We start from the raw sequence: 14,261 nt of genomic DNA on the forward strand, positions 1-14,261 counted from the left end.
ATAAGTCTTTCGTTTTTTTGTTTCGCAATGTTTCTTTCTGTTTCTCCGCACTTATCTACGTTTCTGTCATTTTTATGTTTTTTTCCTTCTTCTCCGATTTATCTCGGCTACGTTTCGCGCGTACGAATTTGCGCGCTGATAACATGTCGTTTCAAATATTGGCCTTCAACCGTGTCCTTGGCCCCGTATCGGTTGCCGTAACGATTACGCGCGAAGGATATCGTAGTCGCTGCTCGCTCATTCGTTCGAGACTTGTTCGTTCACGCTGCCGGTTGCAGCGCACGTGCGAACACGCGACGTTTGCAAAATCAGTAGAATAACGGCCGCTCTCTCAAATAGAAAAGCCATCGTACCACAGCGATTGTCAAGTGGAATCTGTTCTACAGACAGAATGCCTTTCTCTTCTTTGTTTCTTTCTTGCGTCGTGCACCACCTTTCCACTGATGTATTATGAACTGATTTATTATTAACCGTTAAAAAAATTGAGAGTTGATTATTTATTTTTATTTTCTATTTTTTTACTCTCAAACCAGAATTTCGAGGGAAATTGGCGTCAATAGATGTTAATTTGATATCAATCGATTGACCGATTTGTCGATTGATCGATTGGGAAAGAAACAAAGTTTTTATTTTTCTGGACTTTTTTTTGGGAAGGTAGAAGAAAGGAGGTAGCATTGCGCGCGTCTCAGCCTGTTTATTGCCAGCTGTGGAAGCGCATAAGACGGAGAAAACGAAAGTACGGTCGCTATCTTGCAGATCGATAGCAGACACGAAAGTAATATATATACTTTCGATGTTGGCGTTGTGTGGTCTTCGTCATCATCGTCGTCGTCGTCGTCGTCGTTGTCGTCGTTGTTGTCGTCGTCGCTACTCTTTCGGCCGCCATACTGTGCGAGTTGCGTAGTGATGTCATATATTCGGCCGAGTTTACGCGTGTTTGTAAACAGGTCGAGGGACAGAGAAAGATGCTGCGCAATGAAATAGAAAAAAACAAACAAACAAACAGGAAACACTGAAGAAAGAGAGAATATTGTACTTAGTTTGTTCAGAAAAAAATTAGAAGATTCAATACGTAAACAAGTACATACAATATATTATTAATTCTATAAATGAAACATTTCAGCATTTGCAATTTAGTTACACGAAACCGAAAAATTTAGACGGTAACAAAAATTAAAAAAATATATTTTTTACGAGAAAAAAATTTAAGAAATTGCGATTTTTATCCTGAAACATTGATGCGGTAAAAATATGTAAAAGAGAAACGACTGGATGGGCGATTTGTGTGTGGAGTGTATCCAGTGCTGTCGGCCGGCTGTGCAGACATCTCGCGTTCTTCCTCGTATAACTTGGTTTTGTTGAGCTTTGGTTGCGTCGCTCTCTCGTTTTCTCGACACACAGTCGTGACGTCACACGCTACAAGTCGGTTTAAAAAGAGAGAGGCCGCGTCTGCACCGGTCGAGACAGAGGAGCAAGTAGCGTGAAATGAAAGGAAGCGAGAGAAGAGGAGAGACGGAATGTGACGGCGTGTTATATACAAGGTGTTTCAAATGTAATCGTATCAATATTTATAGCCGATATAAATCGACAAATTTAAACTCTCTCCTCAAACAAATTTAGAAAACCCACTTGAGAAAAAGATTGTTTAAAAAATTGAAAAAATATTATTTTGTCCGATCTTTTTTTTTTTTTTTCGCCATCCGATTGTCACCCAGTCAATCAACCGGCCATCTCGCGCCTTCCAAAGTGCATATTGCACCGGTGCACGTTTAATGGCGAGATCGCGTGATCGGCGTGTGCGAGCGGAGCAGGGTGGCGAACGGAACGGAACGAAACGAAACGAAACGAAATGCAACTCGGCGCGGGAACGCGATGTCGCGTGTCTCGCGTTTTTCGCGGTCGCGTGTATCGCGAATATTACACGCAATCTCTCTGGACCCGGTTGACTAAATGTATACGCGCACGAACGGGGGCCTTCTCGTGGGTTCCCCTATCTCTCGCAATTTCCTTTCACTTGTACTTTTTATTTCGCCGCTCGATGTACATCGAATCGCGATCCACGAGTTGCGATTAGTTCGTTGTAAAAGCTTGCTACGAAACTGTCGAAAGACGATATCTCGATTCTGCGTGCTTCTCGGGTGCTTTGATTGATATAGAGAAAAAAAAATATTTAATATAGAAAATAACTGTACGCTCGACTTTATATATTTTCCCACACGCTCTTCAGATCTCTCTTTATTTTATAATCGTATATACTTTTTTATCATCTTTTTTTCCACGCTACTATACCACGTTGTGTGATGTATGTTCTAAAAAGTTAAAAGGTAAAACTTTTGATACGACCGCAAGTTCTCTAGCACGCACAGACCGCCATGCGCAGTCTCGCGTATCTCCCGTCGTCTGAGAACTTTGATAGCATATAACGTCGACATGTTCTCTTGTTGCGTGGGAAAGTGCTGCATAATGACACGGTCATTCTTTGCACGTCAGGTGAAGCCAATAGCGGCCGCGCTGTCGGAAAGCCCATCAAGAGACGGCGCGTGTATAAACTGCGTGCTCGCGTCTCCAAGATTTTCTCTCGTGTCGTTTTCTTTTTCACGCTTGATTTTCTATCGACCACTCGCATCCGTCTCTTTCATTCAAACGAGACTGCAATCTATTTATGCTTACTTTATTATTCAATGACTGAGTCAATAACTTGTACAACAGTACACGTGCAATTATATTTAATATGTATTGAGAATTTAAATATATATAATTTCGCGAAAATAACGAAGGTTCAAGTGTGTCTCCCGGTGTTTGTTCGATACTCAGGTCATTCGAAACGAGCGGCTATGAAGAAATGCGACCTGTTTATTGTTACGTTCAAACTTTTCGCAAAGATAAATATTTTTCCGAATCCGGGGAAAAAACCAAGAGACGCGCGTCCGTTTGTCTGTTCGTCTTTGTTTCCAGTCGCGCTGTGCCGTTAAGCCGCACGTTGAAGAAACACCTGACGTTCGCCAGGCGGTCAGGCTAGGCGGCGAGCAGCCAGGCAGGCAGTTCGCGTCGCACGTAAGTACATACCTGTGGCAGGTGAATCGAGTCAGGTGCTCCAACAGATGGGCGCCTTTACTCGAGAAAGCGTTATAAGAGCGGTCTATCATAAATGTGGGTTACTAGCTATGACTAACGCCTGACGGTAGAGCGAACGCGCACACGTAATTTGCGAATTACTTTCGCGCAATAGTTTCTCGCGTCCGATAACGTTCGTTGCTAAAAGAAGCTCGACTAAGTAATCTCAAAGTATCATTTTCGCGTATTGATGAAAACCCACCTTAACATATTCTGCCTTTTTCTTAAAAAATCTCTAGAATATTGAAGGAACTTCCATTATTTGAGAAAATTAAACAAAACAATTTGTAACGTGAAAGATACTTGTTTCTTTCTCAGTCATTGTTGTCGAATACTTTTATAAAACATCGAATTAAAATATACTTTACAAAAACCATATACAGACAGAGATATCTCGCACGTAACAAAATCGAGTTAAAAAACGATCTCTCATACTTATTAACAAGCATAACAAGCGTCTTTTTTTTTTCTCTTTCTTTTTTCGTTGTTTCACGGACACGTGGCGCACGCATGGCGTGTCCTTTATGCGTGGTATGGTTCGTATGTACGAACGGCTTGAGTGTGCAGTCACGTGTAAGAATGGAATAGCGAAAACGTGACGCGATTATGCATTCTTGCTACGTCGTCATTTCTGGCTTGCTGCAGCACGAAGCTTTAGCGCCGTCGTGCGTAGTACACCGAGCGTAGCGGTCTAGCGCACGGAATGGTAATTTTATTAAACGTTCTCCTATTTAAAGAACGCGCGTAATTGCGAGTAATCGCGTCGTCGTTGTCGTCGAGCGTCGACTGATGATGCGCTGCGCGTTATCACCGTCGATTAATCTCGAGTGATACAAAACTATTTTTGTTCTTGCACATTGTTATGGAAAATAAAATCCTTGCGTCTAGGAAATAATAAATTTCGATTATCTAATCACTGTATACGCCGGCAAATAACGAAATACGACAGAAAGTCTTTTAGTATTTTAATACGAAAATAATATGAAAAGACTTTCTGACCAACTCAATATTAATTTGATGTATCAAAGAAAACCGTTTTTATGTTTCAGATAAATAGCTTATTTAAGTGAATTTAAACTAACTACGCCGTACTCTCTGCGTTACATGCAGACAGTTCGTCGCAGTTAAATAGAAAAAAAAAAAAACAATGTTTAATTAATAGAGTTCAAATGTCTTCTTGACAATGTTGAAGACTATTGATTGATATGTATACATACACGTCTGGCAAAGAAAAGTATAAGTCTTGACACAAATTTGTCAGTGTACTAACAATTCCTTTGTGAACGTGTGTGTATGTTTGAGTTCACAGGCGGCGCGCTTCTGGAAGGAACAGCTGCCGATATTTCGTCCACGTCTGATTAGACGAAAGTAAAATGTGTTTCCAGGGTGAGAGATGTTATCGCTTCAAATCGTAGCTATTTTTCATTTTCGTTTTTTTTTTTTTTTTGATCGAGTCAGCCACCTTGTCTCGTGTGTGACAATCCAGCTGTTACACAAAGTCTCGATGGACGATGTTTCGTCAAACTGCCTTCTGACTGTATGTATCGTATATGTTATCGTTGTCGAGAAATATAAGACATTGACGAAAAACGAAACACGATTGTGTGTGTCAGAAATTATTTTTATACACCAAGTATATAACAGAGCGCATTGAATATCGTTTATTTGAAATATCGCGTGACTTTGTATAGTTTACAAATTTATTACACACACAAGTGATTCATCTTCTACGTCGCAACTACGTTAACGATCCATAAAAAGTCTCGCAACTTACAAGTTGAAGTTTGTTTGACGGTTGTTACTGAGCTAACATTAACAGAAAGATCAAAGTTTCGATAACACTTGTGTGTAAAAAAAAAAAAAAAAAAAAAACAAACTTTATCGCAATTCTCTCTCTGACTTTGTATATAACAAGTAGTTAATTCTCAACGTGTGTTTCAATACACACGAAGAGAGCTTAATGTGTTCGAGCGAGTATATCTCTGCACCGATTCCCGTGGTTGTTTCGTCCTCAGAAACGACCACGGCGAAAAGGAAAAATTCAAGGTCAGCATGTTCTTCTGCACCGCCGTAACTCGCGCGCACAATTCGCCGGCACCTCGGCATTATGCGCGCCTTTCCGCGCCAACGTCGAGCCCTATCTCATTACGCATATTATTATTACACAGTGCCCTCTTTGAAATGCGAGAGCGCATTGTTGGCCGAGAATTTAAATATTTTAACTATTTCCTGTGTGTGCGCGCGCGCGCGCGCGCACTTGCTACTTTTTTATATGAGAAATTCTCAAAAATAATTATCCAAATACTTTGCGTAGGAAGTTTCCAAGGCTAAATATTTTAAAACGGTGGGAAACGATAAGAGAGCGGTGTCGATTTTTATTTTTTCAAGTCCAAGGAGGAAGTTCGCACGAACGTGTAGCACAACGAAACGACGTTCAATTAACGATCAGTCAGAAATGAGAAAGTCACGAGAAATGTATCACGTGAACGTACAGTTTCTCGTTTACACAAATCGTTTCGTCAAATAAATCATTTCGATTCGAGATCTGAGATTTTGAGATTAAGCACGAATTGTTAAACAACGTGAGCGTCACGAATAAAACAAGTTTCATCGAGAGACGTTATGAATCAGAATGGTCGCACATCGTATGGCTGTAAAACGGAAAAGTTATTTGCCAATACGATGATATGTAGTATCGCGCGCTAGTACTACGATATACATAATACGTGACACATCGGGGTTTATCAGCGAGAAATGCGCGATAAACGAACGACGATGAATATTTTGTGCGCAAAATCGCAAAGCATCTGCGATAAATATTTATATCACTGCAAGTACGACGTGTACGAGCGATCTTATCGCTTCGCCCTTCTCTCTTACGTTATTCTATATTCTGGTTTTCGTTTTTACTACTTATTATATACAGCAATATTTGATAAAAAAACGTATTCGTAATTTTTATAAAAAAATAATATACAAACAATATTCCTACACGTATGTTAAATTACTGTGTTCGTAAATTTGTTGTGAATTAAAAATCAGAGATAATAGAACTCGAAATTCGCGCTCTTCTGATATTATGAATATATTCAATATATGATCAATATTCGATCAAGATCAGATCTCTCGAATCAACGTTCCCAAACTAATAACTTTCGAGAGTGAAAAAGACGCTGAAATGTTTACGTTGCAGCCAGGTGGAACGGTTCTACCGTAACGGATGAATTTCGCATATATATGCAGCACACATTGTATACGCGACTGCAGCAGGATGGCGGCTTGCATGTGAGAGACAAAGAGAGGAAGAGAGAGGAGAGAAAGATAGAGTATGTGTATGTGTGTGTGAGAGAGACACGCGTACGTATGTATATGCTCGCGAAACTTTTCTATCGATCGGAGCGGCCGGCTCGGCTCAGCTCGGCAAGGCGAGGCGAAGCGAGGCGTGGCGAGGTGAGGTGAAGTGAGGTGAGGTGAGGTGAGACGAGGTGAGGTGAAGTGAGACGAGGCGAGAAGCATGGAGAGAGCCACGTTGTCCTCGCGTGTCGATACCGATAGCACCCTCGCCCTCGGCCGTCGCCTCGCGACGCTCCGTCGTAGCCGGTGCCGCGATAAGGTGCTTATCGCCACCGCCGAGATACGACGTCTCGCTGGTTGTAAGAATCGGCGAGAAGAAAGACCGCGTCAGAGGTCACGAAAGACGACGCGTGCAACTGGCCGCGATGACGTAAATCTGCCGTTAGACACTTCGTAAGGGCGGCCGATTGAAAGACGTTAACGAACGTCGGTTTGCCTTCCGGTTTTGCTGATAAGCCCCTTAATTCTTCTCAGCGCGAAAGACCCCGCTTATTGTAGTAGCAGAGTGATATAGACGAGGCACAATTTTATCGCACAACGTAATACTCTGTATCTTGAGAGAGAGAGAGAGATTTATTATATTGTAAGATTGTGCTTTCCCGAACGCGTTTACACACGTATGCAAATTATTCTTCGATAATGAATAAAAATATCGTTTCACTTAAAACACCGGATTGCGAAAGAGACGTTTCGTTAATTGCGTTAATATTTTATAATTTGCGAATTGAAAGACGCGCCTTTCTCGACGCAATAGCGATGCCGATCACGTAAACCCCCGTAGTTCGGAGGATGCTCCGCCGAGTACATAGAGGAATACTAGAATGCTATAACGGCAGGAACGCGCGGCGCATATACCCGCAGCACGGGAATGGATAACCCACGAATGAGGTACAGCGACAGAAACTTTTTTGAGCTTAGTCAAAAAAAAAAAAAAAAAAAGAAAAAGAAAAAATTACAAATTCTTTTTGCAAACTTTTACACACTTTTGATTTAAACAAATATGTTAAGACAGCATTGAAAAATGTGTGGGGGTTTCTTGCAAGGTGGCTTGGCTCTATATATGCGAGACAACATAAATCTTTCGTGCGATAAGTACTGAAAGCACTGTTTATTCCGCGTGTACATTAACGCGTGAATCTGACGCCGTATATAACCGAAAAAAAAAAAAAAATACAAAGGAAAACGATACGTAAAGATTTATGTAAATTTTTTTCTTGTATAGATGTTTTATCTCTCAAGGGGAAATGATTTAACTTTGATCTTGCAGGTGACCATGGGTCGACATAAATTTCCAAATTTGCAACCAGTCGCACCTGGCAATACGATGCGAAATCGTCTCGCTTTTACTTTAAAACTATAAAAGCTACCTCGGTTTTCGCCTCAGCATTCGCCAAACCATTACCTCGCCCACGTCGCAAACAATCGCTTAAAGTCCTCTCCGATCGAGTAAAACCGGTTTGGATCGCGACCAGTGCTGTAACTACATACCTACTCTATGCGGCCGGATTTCACGATCGGAGCGAAGTTTTACAAGCCTCGCGTAAAAGAAGAAGACTGATACTCCCAAACGAATTGAACTACTCAAAACGTGACTCGAATCGAATTCTCGCGCAATTCTCTTTCGCGAGAATGGCGAGACATAGAAAAAAATTTCACAGTTTTGATTATATTCGAACTTTCTAGAAAATGATCCGCGCGCGCGCACTTGCTCGCGCAAACAAAAATTTGAAAATTTAAATAATAATTAATTTAAGCACGTAGAAAATTGACGGTTAATTAATAAAACTTTGTTACATGTATATTCAGTAAAGCAATTTAATTTTACATTTTTCTCGGGTCCGCGTAAAAGAGTTTTCGCTTAACGCGCGCGTAGCAGAGAATTTTTTTATTCAACAGCCATTCGCTGTTTCATCGATGAATCGCCCGATGTACCAGCATCACTCTGTTAGTCGTCGATGTCATAAGATACGTAGAGTGTGGACTGCAAAGGGTTAACGACATTCCATACCGAGAGAGCGACGCGGCGGGCTGCGCCGCGCCAATGCGCTTGTAACTCCTAACGTAACTGGCGTAGCACTCGGTCATGCACCCCCTTGTGTTATACGCTATGCAACCCTACGACGGTAAAGGTGGTGGACGGGATAGTGGTAACGGATCGATCCGCGCGCGTTTCTTCGTTTCCAACGCGAAAAATTAGTATTCCGTTGCCGAGCGTCGTGGTGAGCAGCGCGCATTGTGAAAACAGAAACGACAGAAGGGAGAAAAAGAAAAGCCGAACGAAAAAAGGAGAATGACGGCACATTCTCAGGGGAACGTTCAACCCCCATCACGATTCCATTCGTAATCTCCCTCTCTCCTCGTCGAACATACGTACTTACGTACACCTATTCTACCCTCTTCGGCGTTTTCTCGCTTCGCGGACATTTTACGGAAACGACACAGCTCGCTACTCGCTACTCCTGAATATCGAGAACGGGGCCGGGGTCCGGCTACGTGAGTCGCATTCGCGGGACTCGGGCTGAATGTCAATTCTCTACCCCCGTTTTTCTACCGGAGCGCGATCTGTTTTAATTGCCAGGAGTCTATTTTATCCTTCGCACTACTCCAAGCCTCTTGTAAATCGCTCCTTTTATCATGGACTCGGCCAATCGTTCGGATATGCTCTCTCTCTCTTGGCTGTTTTCGCACTTTTTCACTTTAACGAAGATAAACATTTCCGCCGGCAATAAATGGCTATTATCTGTTAACAGCTTTTTATTCAGGTTTTTTTTAGACCTGAAAAGTATTAATGTTATTCAATTGATAATTGAAATAAGTTCTACGTGTAAAAGTAAATGACGGAGAGTGTTTATAAAAATTTGTATCGAATTGATATATTCATTTCGTAAATACAATTTTCTATTGCAATATAAATAAAATTTAAAAGTTTTTACGATGCTAAAATGACAGAAATATATCTCGAAAGTATATTGTACTTCTATTAAAATTCACAGAAATAAATATTCAATAATAAAAAAAAAACTGCCTCCTGTGAGGTTTGAACTCACGACCCCTGGTTTACGAGACCAGTGCTCTGCCACTGAGCTAAAGAGGCTCGACGTTCTCCAGTTCTCATTGAACACTATCATCATACAGCTGCAGATCCCACACTAAGTGACAACTTAGATAAATTGTTAAAAACCAAAATTTACACATTGTTTATAATTTTTTTTCCTTCATTATTATCTATGTTAATAATACTGTGTCGGTATTACTCGAGATCAAGAATAACTCGATCTTTCGATTTTTAATTGCTTTTGCCGTCGCTTATTTTTTATATCACATGCTACGGTGCTGAGCTTGTCAATGAAGCTTTTAGAGAAGCCTGCAAAAAAAAAAAAATACTTTGACATAAGTAAATCCTGCATGGATAAGACAGATGTCAGTTGTCACTTCCCGTTTTGCGCGTCATGAACAATGAACTACGCTTTCGAGCTCCCCGTAAGGAAGAGCAACACGAGCAAGCCTCTCCTATACCCCTACTTCTAGGCCGGAAAAGAACAGATGTCGGGCTGTCTTAAAGATTTCGAAGGGACGACCCTTTTCGGGGACCGACAAGACTCTCTTTGAGACGCAATAAAAGGGGACCAACGGAACTCGTAAGACCATTGTACTATTAAGCAGATGTTCAATGAATGCGCAATGCGTTTATAATACGAATACTGGACAACAAGCTCGAGTTTTCTAGGGTGTCTGAGAATTTTGGCGTCTTTTGCGTTATTATTGCGACGTTATAGGAAAAACGTTTCATCAATTTTCTCTTTATTCAGAAAACTCTCTGTAATTCTTTGAATATACAGAAGAGTTGTTGTTTTTGTAAGATTTCTCAATATTTTTCCATTGTATATAGAAAAGCGGACTCGCACAAGACCCAACATACTAATCGTGGCTGCAACCGCGACGAGCAGCGAGCCAACCTCCGCTTGTACCCTTGAACCTAACAGACACTCGCGACGTTGCCGCCTCGTGCAAGCGTGCCGCGAGCACGGAGCAACATAAAGTGAGGCGTGGAGGAACGGAATAAACGTGAAGTGTGGTGCGGAGACGCGGAGAAGCGCGGCGGTTGGTCGGTCGACAGCTACGCTCGGTCGCGCTCGGCTGTGTCCGGTGCGTGCTTTCTTCACAAGAATTCCGTGCACACCACCTCCTCCTTCTCCTCTGCCGCCGCTCCTATCGTCGTCGTCGTTGTCGCTTCGTCGTCGTTGTCGTCGTCGGCGGCGGCGGCGGCGATCTGCTGGCGCGACGCCGAGCAGGCTGACGTCACGCACGTCAGCGTTACGCGTAGCGTTACGTAAAAAACGTGCGCCTGCTTGGCTGACTGGCAAACTCTACTCGCTGAAGCGTGTCGCCGCCGTGTTGCGTTGCGTTGCGTAGTATTGAATTAAGTAGCATCGCGGCGAATGTAAGTACAAGCAACGCTCTGTATATGCCAGTATCGGACTCTCGATACGCTTCTGCAACGATTATATTATTCTTTTTTTTGGTGGCGAAATATTTTTGATTTTTGTACTGTTACTTCATTTTTGTCCGTCAAAAGTTCTCTTGTCGGTGATCAAGATAAAAAATAACACTCATGATAAAATTTGATATAAAAAAAAAAACTTTATACTGCCTTGTATATTTGTTTTGTATGTATCGTGAGAGTTTCAAGGTTGATTTTCATTTGACAACACGAAGATTATCGTAATGATCAGATGAGAGATACGCAATGTTAAATTCAGCTCATGACTGCTTCAATTTATATCGCCTTTATGGTACATCACGCTTATTGTTAGTGCCATGTAAGAATCTTTTCACACTATGCAATGTTCATTGCGACAACATGCAACTTTGATCGCATAATACATCCTCTTTTACGGCTTCTATATGTTCTAATTTGAGCGGAGCAAAACAAACGTCAGAGCTAACGTTTTTGCGCATGCGTACAAACAAAAAATTGCATCTTGCTGCAGTGAACATTGCACAGTAGTGTAAAAAAACTCTAACATGTTCGCTATAACTGCGCAGTACAAGATCCGTACCGTAGCGTATAAACGGGACGAGAGAATCGGCCATATTTAAAGCGCTAAGCATGCATCGAATAGCTGTTCCTTCTGCTAGATACGATAACGCGGCAGAAAGAACGTTAGCAGCGAAATCAGCTTCACGCGACATTTTTCTTCTTCTTTTTTTTTTTTACGTAACGTCGCGCCAGAGCGACTTCGTGACGTCAGCCGTCGGTATTATCCAGCGTGGTGTAGCCAGGCGGTTTTGTCGGACGTAGATTCCCGTGGAGAAAGCATAGATAAACATAACCTACATAGAACGGTCTCTCGAGCACGTCAGGGTCAATGAACGACGAAACCGGAAATTCGTCGTCTATCTCTATTCGACTGGGGAAGAGTAGGTTCCACTTGACGGTCCCAACGATCGTAGGCCAGGTATAAAACTGATCATTGCGATGGACCATTATTATAGGCAGTCAACGATTGCTGCGATCGTCAAATGAAACCTGAAAGAAGAAACGAGAATTAAAATGGTCATCACCAGCAATAATTTCCTTCATCATAAAAAACATAAATTTCTTTTTTCTTGCAAATACTTGCGGCCGTATGATTCACATACGTGTTTCTTTCTGAAACCACAGAAATCCAAGAAAAATTATTTGCACAAACGTCTAAAACTTTGTCGTCCCTAACCGAGGATCGAAGCGTTTTTCCTTTAGCTTTCTGTGTGCATCCTCCTCGGTATGCTTCTTCATTCGCCGCATTCGCGTCTCTCGTTCGCACGCTCGTGTGCCATTTACGAGGCAAACCGGTTTACGCTTTTTGCCAGCCTCGGCTTCGAGAAGAATGTTGATTTTTGCGATATGTACCGCTTGGGAAGCTAACCTACATCATTATCCGGATGAGGCTGGCTACGCTTGAAAACGCGCCTTCTCAAGCAAGTTACACAAAACTGTCTTTTTAAAAGAAAGACGCTCTGCACACACCGACGCGAAATGTTACATTATAGTACGATATTCAAGAAAAATATCATAAAAATATCATGTCTCCGAAAATTGTGTGTTTGCATGTAAACGTTTGTGAGAATTATCTTCGTCGTAGCTTTCTCTAAGTTTAAATAACACGACGCAAATTTAAATTTTTAATTTTAAAAATCAGAAAAAAAAAAAAAAACCAAACTGGATTCAAGTAACTTGAGACAACATCGCATTTCTCAACGGCCCAACGTTAAATTAATTCGTTCTATTTTTACGCCGGATGGAAACAAATGTGACGCATCTGTTTAAAGTTAAAGTAAAAAACATGTATTTTTATACACGGGCGAGAATACAAAATAAAGGTCTCTCTCCCGAACTTTGTCGATTGGACTTTTAACAGTGGTGTCACGAGTGCAAAATGATGATGAGATACACAGAGTGCTGTAGGTTAGTGAGAACAATAGCCAGTTCGCGTTTATAATGAATCGAGATGCATGCCGCGCGGCGCGGCGCGCGTGTAGTAAAAATATTTTCGGCTCCGTGCTTCGAATAACGAACGGTTAGAATTACCGAATTCGTCCTCGACCGTGAAGGCGGACGCGTCCGCTTCTCCGCGGATTGTTTGTCGTCGACGCAGAATTTCGATTCTCATGTCATGCGCCGGTCGTTTCTCGCACGTGTTGTCACGTTACTTTCTCGTTTATATACATAAGCACGTAACGTCTCTGACAGTGGCGCAAATCCAAATAACAACAATTACTCTTCTTTTTTCGTTAATTTCTAACGATGAAAAGAATACACATGATTCTCGTGTGGCTACAACTGAGAATCTAAAAGCGAGCGATTCGTTAATTATTGAGAATTTAGAAATTTACGATGCTGATATCAATCGTTGCGGTATAACAACCGGAAATGTTCGCTTTCCGCGTGCAATTTGAAAGAAGAGCGGATTCTACGTATGTATGTACGAAACACAAAATCGTTCTATAGAGCGTTAACGTATTCTCGCGCAGCTATTTTGCGACTTTTGTTTGCGCCAACAATAGCGACATTGATAATTATAGAGAGTTTTAAGATTCTCGATTAACAATGGGCTTGGAACGAACGGTGCACAACAACCTTTGCACGGGTGTTATCGGGCGAAGAGTCACGGACTCTTGTAGGTCTCTAGTGCATGCAATCGGAAACCAGTCGGACTCCTTCCCCTTTCCTCTCTTTCCCCTCATACAAGTCAGACAAAACTTTCGAAAATTCCAGGATGACGTAGTTCCCTGCTCTCGACGCGTGTCTACGGTGTGAACGAAAATGAACGGTCGCGCTCTTCTCTCGCTTCTTTATTTACAGTTACTTACGTAATACGACACCAGAGTTTCTCTGTTACACCTCTCTACTTTTTTTTTCCTTTTTATTTTTTGCTTTGTTTGCTCGAGACATGGCAATCAGCTTTGTCGTGTTGTCGTAAGAAAGAAAGAAACTGTGAAAATTAAAATAAAAACATATTGCATTATGTACGCAGGAATAAATGTGCACTTACCTTTGTCACAAGTGTTCCTGCTTGTACTTGAAAGGTACAGATGAGATATCACTCGCGCTCGTTTTTTTTGTTATTCGCGTTGTGTAAGAAAAGCGAAACTTATTATTGAAACTTGCGGAAAAAAGACTATCAACGCGCAGAAACGCTGATAGGATATTTGAAAAAAAAAAAAAATATACAGATAAATATACTACGCGTTATCTTGCGCGTTGCGCAAAATAAATGAATATTTATAAAATCGTTACTGAAGAATTGCAC

General features: G+C 41.6%; 1 protein-coding gene and 1 non-coding gene across 2 annotated transcripts in view; both read right to left on the reverse strand.

The window, feature by feature from the left end:
• LOC109863767 (protein PFC0760c-like) overlaps window positions 1-14,261 on the reverse strand; it is a 43,159-nt gene that overhangs the window by 27,285 nt on the left and 1,613 nt on the right. The gene's annotated exons all lie outside the window — the stretch shown is intronic.
• On the reverse strand, window positions 9,491-9,562 carry Trnat-cgu. Its single transcript has one exon. It is a non-coding gene; the product is annotated as a tRNA-Thr (tRNA).

Source organism: Pseudomyrmex gracilis, unplaced genomic scaffold (assembly GCF_002006095.1).
Source record: "Pseudomyrmex gracilis isolate BER0280 unplaced genomic scaffold, ASM200609v1 scaffold_12, whole genome shotgun sequence".
NCBI lineage: Eukaryota > Metazoa > Arthropoda > Insecta > Hymenoptera > Formicidae > Pseudomyrmex > Pseudomyrmex gracilis.